Raw genomic sequence first — 15,675 nt, forward strand, 5'->3', positions numbered from 1 at the left:
GGCCACATCTTGGTTGGTATATTGTGAGTTTAAAAACATTGAGAAACATTGTCCCACACACTCAAGTGAACTTCTTTAGTTTGGGGAAGGAAGAAGATAATTACACTTAAAAAATCCCTTCTCCCACCTTCCAGCTGGAGCCCAGCATTTACCCTGGGTCTGGTGAACTGCTAAAGTCAAATTGCAAAGCAGGTTGAGTGATGCCCTGCAGGTTATGAAGCTCGAGCTGTGCTTCCTGCATCCCTGATTCACTGGAAAGTGACCTGACGCCCAGGCACTGAGCTGGGCTCTGTGCTGGATGGAAAGGTGGAAGCCTTGGCCGTTGCCTTCCAGGAATTCAGGAACTCCTGGAAGCAGGTTGGAAAGGCTGATGCCACCTAGAGAATGAAATGTGGCTTTGAATGCCCTGGGGCACAGGGAGGGAAGGGATTTCAGTTCGCTTTCTGCAAAACCTTTGACCTGAGGGCAGGGGCTGTTGGGTTTGGGGTTCCCTCTGGTGCACAGTGAAGGGTGTGTATTAGAAACCAAGTTAATGTTTGAAGAATGAATGAATGAATGCGTTCATGCTCCATCAAGGACAGCAAGGATGTGGACAATGGGGCATTCTCTGGGAAGGACCACACATGTAAAGGCCTAGCAAAGGCTCGGGATTCCCCAACAAGTTGCTTTTAGAAAAAGGAATTCCAAAGAGTCCTGGATCTACCATTAACACTGAAGAGGAACAGTTCTTAATCTATTCCAGTTGTACACCTACTCAATACCCAACACAATTCAGTTTTTTATAAAGTAGAGTTTTCAGGAAACAGGCTCCTTTTTCACTTGGTCATGTTTTTGTGTGTTTTGCTCTGTTCAGTGTGCTGGGGTGGAGGGTTATACTCTCTCTTTCTCTCACACACACACACTCACACACACTTTTAGGTCTTGCTGCCCAATTAATCTCTAAGTTCTATCACAATCAGTGTTGTGCCAGTAAATGTTTAACAACTTGCTTTCTAAATAAATTTGCACTTACACATTTATTATGCACTTTACTGATAAAAGTCTGTGTAGCATACAACTTACAAATACAAAATATTTAATACTCTTTATTGTAAATTCCATATAGTCAGTTGATGCTCACAGAATGCTTTTGATTTTTGCCAAATTCTTGTATTGCCGGCCAACCTAAGATTGAAACTGACAAACAAGTGTGGATCTGACATAAGTGTTGGTTGATATTTTGATTTAAGTCAGTGAGCAAGATGAAAGTGAAAGAGCAAAGATACACGTTGGTGCTTGGTGGCAAGAGTGACGTCCTCGCTGAATTAGATAGTAGCTTTGAAGTGCTGAATCTTCTGTTTGGGGGGCTGTTCACAGTACAGCTATATGGAGAGTATATACTTATGAATCTGCATTACTAAAACATTCTCCATCACTTTCTTAAATCTAGATAATTTTAAAAAATTTAAAGTCAAGCCCTGATGTGTCACATTTGGTGATTTCCATGGTGTAAACTCTCCCACTGCCACACTTCAAGCTATCAGTATGCTTGTAAGTGAACTCAGAGTTGGGATGAGATGTTCATTAGAGTGCTGTTGTCTAGGAATTCCACATACAGGTACAGTACGTGTAAATAAACTTCAAGAGCAGCAGTCAGCAAACTGTGGCCCTTCATCGAAATCCAGACTGTCACTCATTTTTGTAAATAAAGTTTTATTGGAACACAGCCACATTCATTTACATATGGTCTCTGGGTACCTTTGCACTGGGTACATGGCAGAATGGAGTGGCTGGGACAAAGACACTCAAAACCTAAAATATTTACCACCTGGCCCTTTTCTAGGAAGAGTTGTCAATCCTTGCTCAAAGCACAGATGGTTGTAAAATGTAGCAAAATAAATAGGAAGTGGTGAGTTTTGAGTATTTATTCCTTTTAAAATATGTAATACATTTAATTGAAAGATTATATACTTTTTAATCATTTAATAATTGGCCCACCACATTCCTGAACATTTAACAACTAGCTCTTGCTAATTGTGTGCCTCTACAGGCCGGATCCAGCTCACCACTACCATGCTTTGAAGCCCTCAGCTTTTAGTGCCAAAAAATGAAACTGTCAGTATTAGGAAAAAGCAGCTGACAGTACCAGATTGGAGGGGGCTCCACCATAAGAAGGATTTGAACTTCTTGAAATTGTGGCATAAGTGTCCATAGAAATCAGAAGAAAGCATTTTGAGGTTAGTTTTCATATACTGTTTTTTTTCCCTCTTTAGGGTCTGGGGTTTGTTTTGGTTTTTCAAATGAGGTTTCTTCAGAGCTAATTTAAAAACTCAATACAGCATATGTTTCTTACCAAATTTTGCGAGCATCTGTCCGGAGCCCCGCAGCCCCTGCCAGACGCCCAGCCGCTCTCAGGACTGCCACAGATGTTCTGAGTCCTGAGAGGGGCCGACTTCCTGTGGCTGGGCATGAGCAAGGGGCGAGGGTCCCACCGTTGCCCTGGCAGGGGCTTTCCTTGCCGCCATTTCCTGCCGGTTGCCTTTGAATGGATTACAGATGGTCAGAAAAAGACTTCTTGGCACAGGGAGAAGACCAGGCGCCAGTGCTTTGTGGGGAAGGACTTCTAACGGATGGCAGTTCCTGCCGACCGAGGTGGGGCCTGGCTGCGGCCGCCTTACTGAGAAAACCAGCTGCCTGCGGCGATGGGGTCTGTGGTGGAGCAAGGGGCTCTTACGTTTCCGTAGCACCTTGCATCCGGTGGGGTCACAAATTTCCACGTGTCCAAAGGTGTGAGGCCCCAGCGGAGGTGTTGGCACCCAGGGATTAGGTATTGAGATAATGTTCTTGGGGTGTCAGGTTCTTACAGGAAGTATAATCAATCCCCTTATCTTGTCAAAGTGAGGTAAAGGCAGGCGCAGATGTTTCTTTTTTTTTTTAAACCACAATATGGATCCACATTTCATTTTTAAACTTTTAAAAATATATGTAACATAAAATTTACTATTTTTACCCTTTTAAAGTGTTCAGTTCACTGGTACTAAGTACAATCACAGTGCCGTGCAACCTTTACCGTTCTCCATTTCCAGAAGTTTTCCGTCATCCAAAACAGAAACTCCTTCCCCCGAATCAGTGACTCCCCCATTCCTTCCACCCCATATCCCTAGTCCTCTGCTCTACCTCTGTGTCTACAAATTTGCCTCTTCTGGGCACCCCAGATAAATGGAACTGTACAGTACTTGTCCTTTTTTTGTAACTGGCTTATTTCACATGCATAACGTCTTCAAGTTCATCCGTGTTGTAGCATGTATAAGAATGTCCTTGATATTCCATCGTATGTGTAAGCCATGTTTGATTATCCATTTTCCATGGATGGACACAGGGCTATTTGCCCCTTTTGGCCACTGTGAATAGTGCTGCTAAGAACACGGTTTATCAGCTGAAGTCACATGGAGGCCTGGAGAGAATTGGTTTTTCTGGGATGACTCCTCAGCCCTTCCAGGGTAACTCAGCTCAGGTACATTGCTCTGTCAACACCACCTGGAGTACAGGGGCAGGAGAGCTGATCAGGGTCAGAGGAGCTGTGTGCCCTTGAAGTTGCAACAGCTTCTTCCAGCTTCACAAGGGTGCTGCGCTACCCCAGGAGCCCTTGCTGGTGTTGAAAGTCTGAGAGGCCAGATTGCAAGTGGTCGCCAAAGGTTTTGCTTCCTGGGTTAGAGGAGGTACTTGCTGAGCAGAGGCCCATGCAGAGGGCTGAACCAACTGGGTCAGGATTTCTGGGTTTGGTCTCCCACTGCCAGAAATCAGGGCAGTGTTGGGCAGTTACAGGGGCAAGGCCTAGTGAGCTTCATCTGTGGGGAGGGACAGGATGGTAAGGTGCCCAGGGCACAAAGCCAGCAAAATGGGTCGGGGAGAGGAGAGGACAGTGTCTGAGTCCATTTGGGCTGCTGAACAAAATACTGGATGGCTTCTGAACAACTGACATTCATTTCTCACAGTTCTAGAGGTCAGAAGTCTGAGAGGAGGGTGCCAGCACAGTCCCATTCGGGTGAGAACTCCCTTCCTGGTGGCAGACTTCTCACTGTGTCCTCACATGGCAGAAGGGGCTGGTGGGCTCTGTGGGGCTCTTTGATCCTTTGAACCCAAGAGCCTGAATCCCTCTCATTCTCTTGGACCTCATCACCTCCCAACACCATCACATTGGGCATTAGGATTCCAACATATGAATGGGGGTGGCACACACACTGAGACCACAGCAGGCAGGCCTCTGGGGCTGGGGTATGAATGGCTTGGGGTGGGAGAGCAGGCTCGGAGGGTCAGGGCCTAGAGCAAGGCTGAGAATAGGGAGGGTGGTACAGAGACCTGAGGAGGGAGAAACTGAAAAACACCTTCTAGAAAGTGTCACAAAGAGAATGGCTGCATTCTTTCTGACCAAAGATGGTGGTGGAAGGAGGAGGTGGGGAGGTGGTGACATTTTTCCTTAATAAAATTATTCAGCACTATCTGTGTACAGAGTCCTCTACTAGGCTCTGTAGGAGGGATACAGAATAGTGAACCTCAACTTGTGATGTGCGAAGCCCTCCAATGGCATGAAAACTCATGCCGGTGAGAGAGTGTGTTTCATGTGTGCACACTTTTTCTGGAGGATTCTTTGTATTTCCTGAGATCCTCCTCAAAAAGATGGCTCTCCCTCCCTATTTCAAAAAAAAAGTTGTTTAATGAAATTTACAACTCATGGGGAGATGCACGTGTGCCCAGACGTAACCACAGCGCAAGATGGGATGGGATGGGGATCCAGGCAATTAAGGAGTGTGCACTGCTTTAAGAGTTAAATTTTGGTGTTAGGCTTCCTGACACTTTTTAATCTCCTTTGAGAAGAGTCTTCCCTGGGTTGGTGAGGAGACTTGGGGAGAAGCCTGAGGGGTGGGGCCATTTTAAAATCTAGCCCTACTGACATGAGTTCATGATTTGTATTCAGGCTCTTTACCTGGAGAGAGAGATCCAGAGAGGGAGACAGGTAATGTGGTACACCAGATGAAGAAGCCACCTTCGAATCTTGTCCCTGTGTGTAGGTGATGGCAGCAGGGCTTGTTGGTGGAGCCTGAGAAACACAGGCTTTGCAGACAGACAGATCTTAGCTGACGTCTTGGCCCCGCTGCCTGCTCACTGCGTGACGCTGGGCAGTCACTGCACTTCTCCGTGCCTCAGCTTGTCGGCATTGGCCACAGCAATGGTCTGAGGAGGCTTAGGGCTAACTCACAAGCTGGCCCTCCACTGATGGTCAGGAAGTGCCAGGTGTCACCATCGTCTGGCAGAGGGAGCAGGTGGGAGAAGTCTGGCGGTGTCCTTAGCTGCTGGGCTGCGCAGAAGCTGTAGGGTGAGCAAAAAATGGGCCCAAATTTGAGAACGGAGGGATGTGTTGTTGTTGGGAAGGTGACTTTGGGAGCTTCTAAGTGAAGAGGTGGGTTAGAAGAAAGGCGGCCACAGGAATGAGTAAGAACTGAAGTGTTTTGGTGGTGAAGACCGGCCTTCAGCCTCTTTTGATACTAACTTTCTCTGGGCTGTGACTCTGTCTGGTCCTCCAGCTCACCCTCACACCTGGACTCCCAGTGAGGATGTGTGCAGAGATCAGGGTGCCTTGAGGGCAGGCCCGGGGGTCCTGAGAGGGCCCCTCCTCCAGGGAATGAGGATTGTTTTCCAGACAGGCAGGCCACATGGGTCTTGAACCTGCCTTGTGGGCACAGGACTGTTTAACAGCACAAGTCCCATGCCTGCTCTGTGCCTGCTCATCAGGAGGCAAGGGGTCAGTGCAAGGCCTTTTGAATCGGGGAGACCTGGGTTTGGTGCAGTCCTGGAGAAGTCCCATCACCCCTCAGAGCCTCATTTTTCCCATCTGTAAAGTGGGATAATCAAAGGTACCTCATAGGGTTGCTGGGAAAATTGTGTGAAAGGAACATACAGCTCTTAGCTCAATGCCCAGCCCATAGTAAATGCTTAGTAACCATTTCCTTTCATTGCCATTGAGTATCCCCCAGAAGGGGAGACTGGGGGGCGTTGTTCAGGACGAGACACAACGGCTCGGCATGGGCTCTGCTCTGGATGCCACTGGACTTAACGGCTCATGAGGAACGCCATATAGAAATGTCCCTTAAACTGGGGCCCTAAGAAAGGAGCCCAATCTGTGCAAACCTGGCACTTCTTTTAGAACATCAGTTCTACTCTAGGATTTCTCAGGAAAAGTTTTTTTTCTAATCATTATATTTCATAGGAAGAAACACACTGCCAATTAAACAGCCACTTCGATTCTAAGAATTCATCCTGGTTTTAAAGATCTTACAGTTGGGGGTAAGAAGGGGAAGCACAGCTTAGAATGAATGAAATATAATAGTAGGGTAAAAATAGAGTGCAAAGCAAAATTCACATTAATTTTTAAGATGAAACATGAAAGTTTGAGAAACATTGAAAGCTCTTGGTATAGGCCCAGAATGTGAAAGTATGTGTGAATTTGCCTCCACCTCAGGTGGTCTCTGGTTCAAGGGTTGAGAGAAGGCGGGAGGAGTGGCCGGGTTTGGTCTCCCAGTAAGTTTAGACGGAAGTGTGGGGGGAGGGCAGGCAAGTTACCCCAGACTCCAGCGCGCCCCTCTCATCCTGGAGCCATCGTTTACCTCAGTTAGGAGGAAGAGCTACATACAGCCTTTTCAGGAGGAGGGAGGGAGGCAGCATGAAAGGAAACAAGCTCACACCTCCTGGAGGGCTGGCAACCACAGATCACCACCGCTGGTGAGAGAAGCTGCTTCTTGCGACCCACAGACTGGCACTCTCCCAGGGTGGGCCTAGCTCTGGTGTTCTGGTGGAAATGGGAGGGGAAAACGAGCCTCTCCCTCTTGCCCTTGAAAATTTTGTGGCATGTCAGAAGGGGCGTGATTCAGCTACCGGAGGTTCCACCTGCATATTGCCAAGTGGGGACAGGCCTCTGGGTGGCCCGGATGTGGTCAGGAGCCTTGTACCACCTCCTTGGTGGGGTAGGGGAAAGGGAAGCGCCTCTCCAGGCCCTACGGAGACTAGTAAGGACAGTGCTGACCAGTTTCTGTGGAGCGGTCCTGTTTGTCGGAGGGCTGGGTCCTGAGGGCTGCAGGGCAGGCAGGCAGGCAGGATGTGCAGGCGCCTGTGGTTGGATTCTGAGAGACCCTGTGATTCCCCCCGGGTGATGGTTAGCTCCTGGGAGAATCCGCGGAGGAGCAGGAAGCACTGACTGCCCTGGGGACATATCCTGGGCTGGAGGACGGGACCTGAAGGTGGGAGGGTGGCTGTTCATCCAGCTGAGGAGCACTGTGCTCTGGACTGGGCACACTGAGCATACATTCTTGGAGAGTTTTGGCCTCCAGGAATAATTGTATTCAAAGCAATTTTTTACTTAATACAAAAGTGATACATGATCACTACAGAACATACATATCAACAAAAGAAGAAAAGAAACTAGCCTATAGTCCTGTCATCTAGAATTAGTGCCGATTTTTGGGGGGTTTCTTTTTTGGAATAACTTACAACAATTAGGAAATTTCATACTGTTTTGATTATGGTGAGCATCTTTCCAGGCTATTAAGTATTCATTGTATATATGTTCCATAATTTAGTTAACCAATTCCCTGTCTTTGGGAATACATTGGTTGTTTTGGATATATTGGTTTTCATTTTTCATTATTAAAAATGATATTGTAATTAACAAGTGAACATCCTTTCAGCTACATTTTTGCACGTATTCATGATTATTCCCATAGTGCAAATTTTTAGAAGAGGAATGCTGAGTCTAGGTGTTAATTTTTGAGGCTTTTGATACTCATTGCTAAATTGCCCTTTAGAAATACTGTACCAATTAACACTCCAATTGGGAGTAGATGAGAATGGCTGTTTCCTGAACTTTGGCCAATCACTCACTCAAGATTTTCAAATATTTGATGATTTAAGAAGTTCAAATGTTACCTTGTTTTAATTTGCACTCTCATGCTTACTGATGAGAATGGGCATTTTTCATGTGTTTATTAACCACTTGTGTCAGTTGCTTTTTCATGGTTTTTACTTCATTTTCTATTGGTCTGTTCATCTTTTTCTTACTGATTTGTAAGAGCTCTGTGTATATTAAGGCTAACTTACCATGTCTGTCATTTATATGTGGATCACATGATTTTTAGAAAATCTTACAGCTCAGACATTCTGTGACTCTTTGATCTAGCCTAGAGGACCAAAGTAGCTAGGAAAATAGAAATTCCCAGGTCATTCCCAAGCCATGCAATAGGTGTTACTGAATGCTGGTAAGGACATTCTTAATGGTATTAATAATTAATAATTATTCTGACAAGACAGAACTAAGAATGAGAGCTACCATTTACTGAACAACTACTATTCACCAGCCATTTCATAAATATTAGCCTTTTAATCCTATCACCCTGCAAAGAGCTGAACAAACTAGGCCAGAGAAAAACATCTCACATGGCTAGTAAGTGGCAAAACCAGGATTTGAACCTGGCTCTGTCCATCTCTGCTACTCAGATGCTTTCTGCTCTACCAAGCTGACTCATTCTCACAGTAAACTATGATTTTGCAAGTCAGGTCTTAACTATTTCCACAAAGAGTAGCAAGTTGGAGACCTCATAATCATTGATCTTTAAAGATCTTCTTGCAGTGAAGATGCTTCCCAATGTAGTCCCCTCGCTGTAACATTTGGCTGACCCTGGAATTTGCACGCAAAAGTATATGTGTATGTCTTTATTGAGATATAATTCATATACCATAAAATTCACCCCTTTAAAGTGAATAGTTACATACCTTTGGCATATTCAGAAAATTGCACAAACACTACCACTACCTAATTTCAGAACATTTTAATTACCCTAAAAAGAAACCTCAACCCCATTAGCAGTCACTCATCATTCCTTCCTCCTCCCAATCCCTGGCATCCACTAATCTGCTTTTGTCTCCATGGGCTTTCCTATTTCAGACATTTCATATAAATGGAATCATGCAATATGTGACCTTTTGTGTCTGGTTTCTTTCACCTAGCATAATGTTTTCAAGGTTCATCCATGTTGTAACATGAATCAGTACTTCATTCCTTTTTATGGCTTAATAGTGTTCCATTTTATGAATATACCACCTTTTGGCTATTGTGAACTGTGCTGCCATAAACATTTGTGTACCAGTTTTTGTGTGGATATATTTTTTCAGTTCTCTTGTGTATATATATATCTAGGAGTAGAATTGCTAGATTATGTGGTATCTCTATGCTTTACTTTATGAGGAACTGACAAACTATTTTCCAAAGCAGCTGCATCATTTTTATCTTCCTGCCAGCATTGTATGAGGGTTCCAATTTTTCTACATCCGTGCCAACATTTGTTATTGTCCGTCTTCTTGATTATAGACATGCTAGTGGATGTGAAGCAGTATCACATTGGTTTTGATTTGCATTTCTCTGATGACTAATAACATTGAACGTCTTTTAATGTGCTTATTGGCACATATTTACAGTATTTTTTGGAGAAATATTTTTAAAATTCTTTGCCCAGTTTTTAATTTTTTATTAAGTTACAAGAGTTATTTTTTATATTCTGTATGTAAATTCCATATCAGATACATGATTTGCAAATATTTTTACTGTTCTGTGAGTTGTCTTTGCTTTCTTGATGGTATCCTTTGAAGCACAAAATATTTTAATTTTTATCATGTCCTATTTATCAGTTATCTCTTGTTGCTTGTACTTTTGGTGTCATAGCTACAAAACAGTTGTCTAATCTAAAGTTATAAAGATTTTCTCCTGTTTTCTTCTAAGAGTTTTATAATTTTAACTCCTACATTTAGATCACTGATCCACTTTGGTATGTTGTTGTGAATTAGGGGACCAAATTCATTCTTTTTCACGTGGTTATTGTAGTTTTCCAGCACCATTTGTTGAAAAAACTATTCTTTCTCCAATTAAGTTGTCTTGGAACTCTTGTTGAAAATCAATTGACCATAAGTGTAAGGGCTTATTTCTGGACTCAAAATTCTATCCCATTACTCTGTACATTTATCCTTATGCCAGTATCACTGTCACTTTATAGTAAGTTTTCAAACCAGGCAGTTGAGTCCTCCAACTTTATTCTTTTTCAAGATTGTTTCAGCTTGAAACAACAGGGGCCCCTTGAATTTCCACATGAATTTTAGGATCAGCTTGTCAATTTCTGCGAAAAATGTAGCTAAAATTCCTATAGGGATTGTGTTGAGTCTGTAGATCAGTTTAGGGAGTATGGCGATCTTCACAATATTAAGTTTTCCAGTATATGAACACAAGATGTCTTTCCATTTATTTAGATTTTAATTTCTGTCATCTATGTTGTTTTTAGTTTTCAGTGTTTCAGTGTACAAATTTTGTACCTCTTTGGCTAAACTTATTCATATTTTTTTCAATGCTGTGGCAAATGGAATTGTTTTCTCAATTTTGTTTTCAGATTGTTCATTGCTAGTGTATAGAAATATAGCTGATTATTGTGTACTCTTCTTAAGTCCTGCAACTTGCTAAACTTGTTTGTTAGTTCTAACAGTTGTATAGTCTTTAGGATTTCCTATATGTAAGATCATGTCATCTGCAAATAGAGATAGTTTTACATTTCCTTTCCAATCTAGATGTCTTTTATTTCTTTTTCTTGCCTAATTGCCCTGGCTAGAATCTCTAGTACAGTGTTGAATAGAAGTAGCAAGACTGGATATCCTTGTCTTATTCCTTATCTTCCAGAGAAAGCTTTCAGTCTTTCACCATTAAGTATGATATTAGTTGTGGGCTTTTCATAAATGCACTTTAACAAGTTGAGGAAATTCCCTTTTATTCCTTGTTGGCTGAGTGGTTTTTGTTTTTTTTTTAATCATGAAAAGGTGTTAGATTTCACCAGATTTTTTTTCTGCAACTACTGAGATCATGTGGTTTTGTCCTTTATTCTAGTAATATAATGTATTACATAAATTGAGTTTCATATGTTGAACCACCCTTACATTCCTGGGATAAATTCCACTTGTTCATGGTGTATAATCTTTTTTATGTGTTGCTGAATTTTGTTTGCTAGTATTTGTTGAGGATTTTTAACATCTATATTCATAAAGGATTTGATCTGTAGTTTTCTTTTCTTATGGAGTCTTTGTCTGGCAGGGCAAAGATACTGGCCTCAGAGTTGGGAAGGGCTCCCTGTGACTCACTTTTGGCCAATAAAATATGGCAGAAGTGACACTGTGTGACATCTGAAGCTAGGTCATAGGTAACTTCTGCCTGAGTTTCTTGGAACATTCACTGTTGGGATGTTCCTTCTTGGAAACCAGCTGCCATGCTATAAGAAGCCCAAGCCCCTTGGGGTATAGACACTCCAGTGAACATTTCTAGCTGACCTGCCACCTGACAGCCAGCATCAAATAGCAGCCATGTGAATGGGCTGTCTTGGCCCTGCAGCACAGTAGATCCTTCGTATGACTATAGCCTCAGTTCTGACATCTGGTCCAAAGGAAAAACTGCTTGGCTGAGTCTAGTCAACCCACAGACATGTGAGAGATAATAACAAATTGTGATTTTGAAGCCACAAATTTTTTAGGTAGTTTATTGCACAATAAGAGAGCAGAAATCCACTAGCTTCAGCCTGATCTCTCAGTCATACCTTCCTACAGAATTGTGGGAGCATGCAGTGGTGTTTTTCTTCTCTTCTGTTTCTGAGGAAGGCCCTGAAAAATGATGAAATGGCCAGAAGGCAGCAATGCAAAGAAGAGGCAGCGTGGGGCCTGGGACACCCACACTTGGAGTAACCATCCTTCACCATGGTGACCAATGGCCTGTTTTCAGAAAGGTGCTTGCCCAGCTATACTCTGCCTTTGCTTTTGGCAGAGTGGCTCAAACTCACAGTGTTCATGCACCAGTCAACCCAGGGCCACATTGCTGCCCCTGTACCACAGGAGGGTTTTGCTTCAGTGAGTGCCCAGCCCTGACACTGGCTGGCATTTCAGGCCATCTGCTCCCTTAGCTTCTGAGATGGATCTGTCATGTGGCATTTATCCTTAGCTCCCTAGCTTTTCTCAGGCCTGTAGTTGGTTTACCAACTGAGCATCTCAGAGCCTCTTGGTAATCTCACCTTCAAGCTCTTGAACAAAGTTGGGCTGCCATTCTAAAAGTAGAGGCAGGCAAGAAGGCCCACAAAAACAGATACGCCCCAATGACCAGCAAGAGGAACAGAGCAGGTGGGCCCCAGGTAGAGGTAAAAGCTTTGGTGGGCCTGGTCAGCCTTTCCAAGTCCCATCCTGCCCTAGAGGCCACCATTTGCTTGCTGCATGTAGGACCTGATGAAAGGAACCTGTCTGGTGGGTGTTAGGTTTCCTGCTGCATCTGTACATGGGCCAGCTTTGTGCATGCACACCAAACCCACTTCACCTAGGAAAAGGGGCCCAAGACTTCATACCTTTTATCTCAATTTCCATAATATCAAGAACATAAAGATATACTGCACATGAAAAATGTCCAACATCACTAGTCATTAGGGAAATGCAAATCAAAACTGCATTGAGACATCACCACTACTAAGATAGCTGTAATATATGTATTTAGGGGGAATAAAGGAAAATTACAAGTGTTGACAAGGATGTGGAGAAGTTGAAACCCTTATACATCACTGGTGGGAATGTTAAATGGCATAGCCACTGTAGAAAGCAGTGTGGCAGTTCCTTCAAAAGGTTAAACATAGAGTTACCATATGATCCAGCAATTCCATTCCTAGGTAAGTGCCCAAGTTCACATAAAAACTTGTACACCAGTGTTCATAGAACCATTGGTCACAATAGCCAGATGACCCAAAAGTCCATCCACTGATGAATGGATAAATAGATTGTGGTGTGACCATACAATGGAATACTCTTTAGCCATGAAAGGGGATGAGATGCTGTCCATGCTACCAGGGATGAACCTGAAAAGTGCGATGCTAAGTGAAAGAAGCAAGAAGCAAAGGGCCACGTGTTGTATGATTCCATTGTTATGAAATGCTAACAGAGATGTATAGACAGGGACTACACAGTTGTTGCCAAGAGCTAGGAAAAGGGGAATTGGGAGTACAGAATTTCTTTTTTGGGGTGGTGAATATTCTGGAATTAAATAATGGAAGTAGTTGCATAACACAGCAAAGATACTAGAAATCACTAGATTTTACACTTTGTGATGGATTTTACGTTACATGAATTTTATCTCAATAAAAGTTCAAGGAAAGGTATATTCTTTTTTTTAACACTTTTTAAAAATTTTGTTATCATTAATGTACAATTACATGAACAACATTATGGTTACTAGACTCCCCCCATTATCAAGTCCTCCCCATGTACCCCATTACAGTCACTGTCCATCAGCATAGTAAGATGATGTAGAATCACTACTTGTCTTCCCTGTGTTATACTGCCTTCCCCATGTCCCCCTCCCCCACATTATACGTGCTAATCGTAATGCCCCTAAGAAAAGGTATATTCTACTTTAATGGTTATCTCTGTAGGATATTGATGTACATTGTTTTCCTATAAAGGCTGTTTCCAAGGAAGGTTGAGAAACTTGCCAGAGAATAGGTTCTTCTTGACGTGGCATGAAGAGTAGGCCCAGGAGCCAAGGAATTCTAGCTGTCTGTCTCACCTTCCAGCCAGGCAATGTGAGGCAAGTTCCCCAGCTTATCAGCACTGTGTTTATCTCTCCATTGGAGATCTTTTCTTAGTACATGCTTATAAAGTGCTTACTATGTGCTAGGCATTAGTATTAGTCACCTGTTCCAGCTGGGGAAACTGAAGCACCAGGAAGTAAAGAACTTCCCAAGGTCAGACAGCCAGTGAATGTCAGAGCAGGGTTCCAGCCAGATTCCATGCTCTCATGCTGTCCTCCCAGGAGTTTGTAACCCTCCTGCCTCCCACGTTGATGTGGGGATCCAGTGCAGTTATACAGCACAAAGCCCTCTTACCAGTGCTACACAGCACACAAGAGGTCTAGCATTACTCCTGCTTAGATATTAGCAATTTGTTTTACAGGAAAACACCTGGGGCTCACCTGCCCCAGTGATCTGTCCTAAATGCATTCTTTCTTTCTAGACTTCATCAAAGAAATTAGGATTGTCATCTCATGTCCAGATTTCTCTGGCCACAGAAAAATGCTCCAGAAAGGATTCTGGGAAGACTGCAAGATTGCCTTACTCCATGGGGCCAGGGCTTGGGGGCAAATGTAGGCCAGATGCATCCTGAAATTCCTGATACCAGTTGGGGCAGGTAAACCTGGAAGGGTGACCTCAACTCCAGTAAGTTAATTGTGGTTTGTATTTGAAAAGGAACCGTGAGTGGGATCAGGGCAGGAGGGTGGGAAGCACACCCTATTTTCTTCTGGGGGCTTCTGGCCCTGGAGCCCAAGTGGATGCTGGGGAGGACAGGGAAGCTCCATGGCCCAGCATTCGACAGTTGGGTGGGTGAGAGGTTTGGAAGCTGTGAGGGGCGAGATGTATCATCTGCAGAGGATACAAAGAAGAGCTGGAAGCCAGAAAGTTGCTCAGATTCTGGCAGGGGTGAATGGGGATCAAGAAAGTTCAGAAAATGTGGCAGAGATTGCTGGCCTTTTAGCAGGCTGGATGGGGACATTAAATGCCTCAGGCTTTTTAACCTAGCAGTGGCCAGGCAGCCCCCGATGGGCCTCTCTCCCTTCCTGCCTGCCGGAAGCACTTCTGCTCTGGCTCCTCCTCTCCCCCCCACCCCCCCGCCGTGGCAGTCCTGGTCCACGCCCTCATTCTCTAGAACCTTCCCAGCAGCTAACTGATCTCTCTAGTCACTGCCTCTCCAACTGTCTTAGTATCCCAAAACTCAGATCTGATTGTCGCTCTGCTCCTTAAATCCTGTCAGTGACCCCTGGGGTCTATTTAGTGAAGTAGGCATTTGGCCCTTCATGCACCCTCAGCCCCCACCGCCTCCCCCTCTGGTTCTCTGGTTCTCACTTCTGTGTCAGTCCACCAGGTAACTTCCTGGGCAATCATGAAGACCCTGCTCAAGTGAGGTTCCCCTTACCCCACCCTACCCACAGCCCTAAGCACAGGTCCTCATCTATGCCTGGCACATGTCAGGTGGCTCTGTTATGGCACCTGTCCTATCTTATTATGGTTTATTATTTCACCTCTTTCTTCCTGGTGGACTCTAGGTTCCTTGAAGTCACTGCCTGAGTCTCCATGCCTCGCATAGTAGGTGCTCAATAGGTGTCTTACCTCATGGGTGTTCATGTCCTCTCTGAGTGCAAGGAGGACACGTAGCTCATCTGTGTTCTCTGTCTGCATGCAGACTGGGAGCAAGGCCACCAGCCTGGTGGGGTGTTGAAGCACCTCCCTCTCTTCCAGGTATACTGAGATGTAGGAGAGAGGAAAAGATTCAATCTTTCCTATGCTCAAACTGACTAGCAGCTGCCGTTCAGACGCCCCAGATGGACCGTCCAATATAGGCCAAATGGCCAAACAGACTCCTACGTGCTAATCAGGTACCGTCTGGAATCTTGTCCAAATGGGGAAGCTGCCAGCACTTACACCCTTGTGCCCAGCAAATTGGGAGTGAGGTCCAGCGAAGAGTGTGTTGGGCTGAGGTGTGGAAATTCCCATGTTGGATCTGGAGTGTTTAGGCCAAGGAGAGATGCCAAGCCATCAG

At 44.3% G+C, this 15,675-nt stretch overlaps 1 protein-coding gene across 8 annotated transcripts in view; it reads left to right on the top strand.

The window, feature by feature from the left end:
* The window catches only part of ATXN7L1 (ataxin 7 like 1), a 224,426-nt gene that overhangs the window by 14,941 nt on the left and 193,810 nt on the right, over positions 1–15,675 (top strand). The gene's annotated exons all lie outside the window — the stretch shown is intronic.

The sequence above is a fragment of the Manis pentadactyla genome, chromosome 7 (assembly GCF_030020395.1).
Source record: "Manis pentadactyla isolate mManPen7 chromosome 7, mManPen7.hap1, whole genome shotgun sequence".
Classification (NCBI taxonomy): Eukaryota; Metazoa; Chordata; class Mammalia; order Pholidota; family Manidae; genus Manis; species Manis pentadactyla.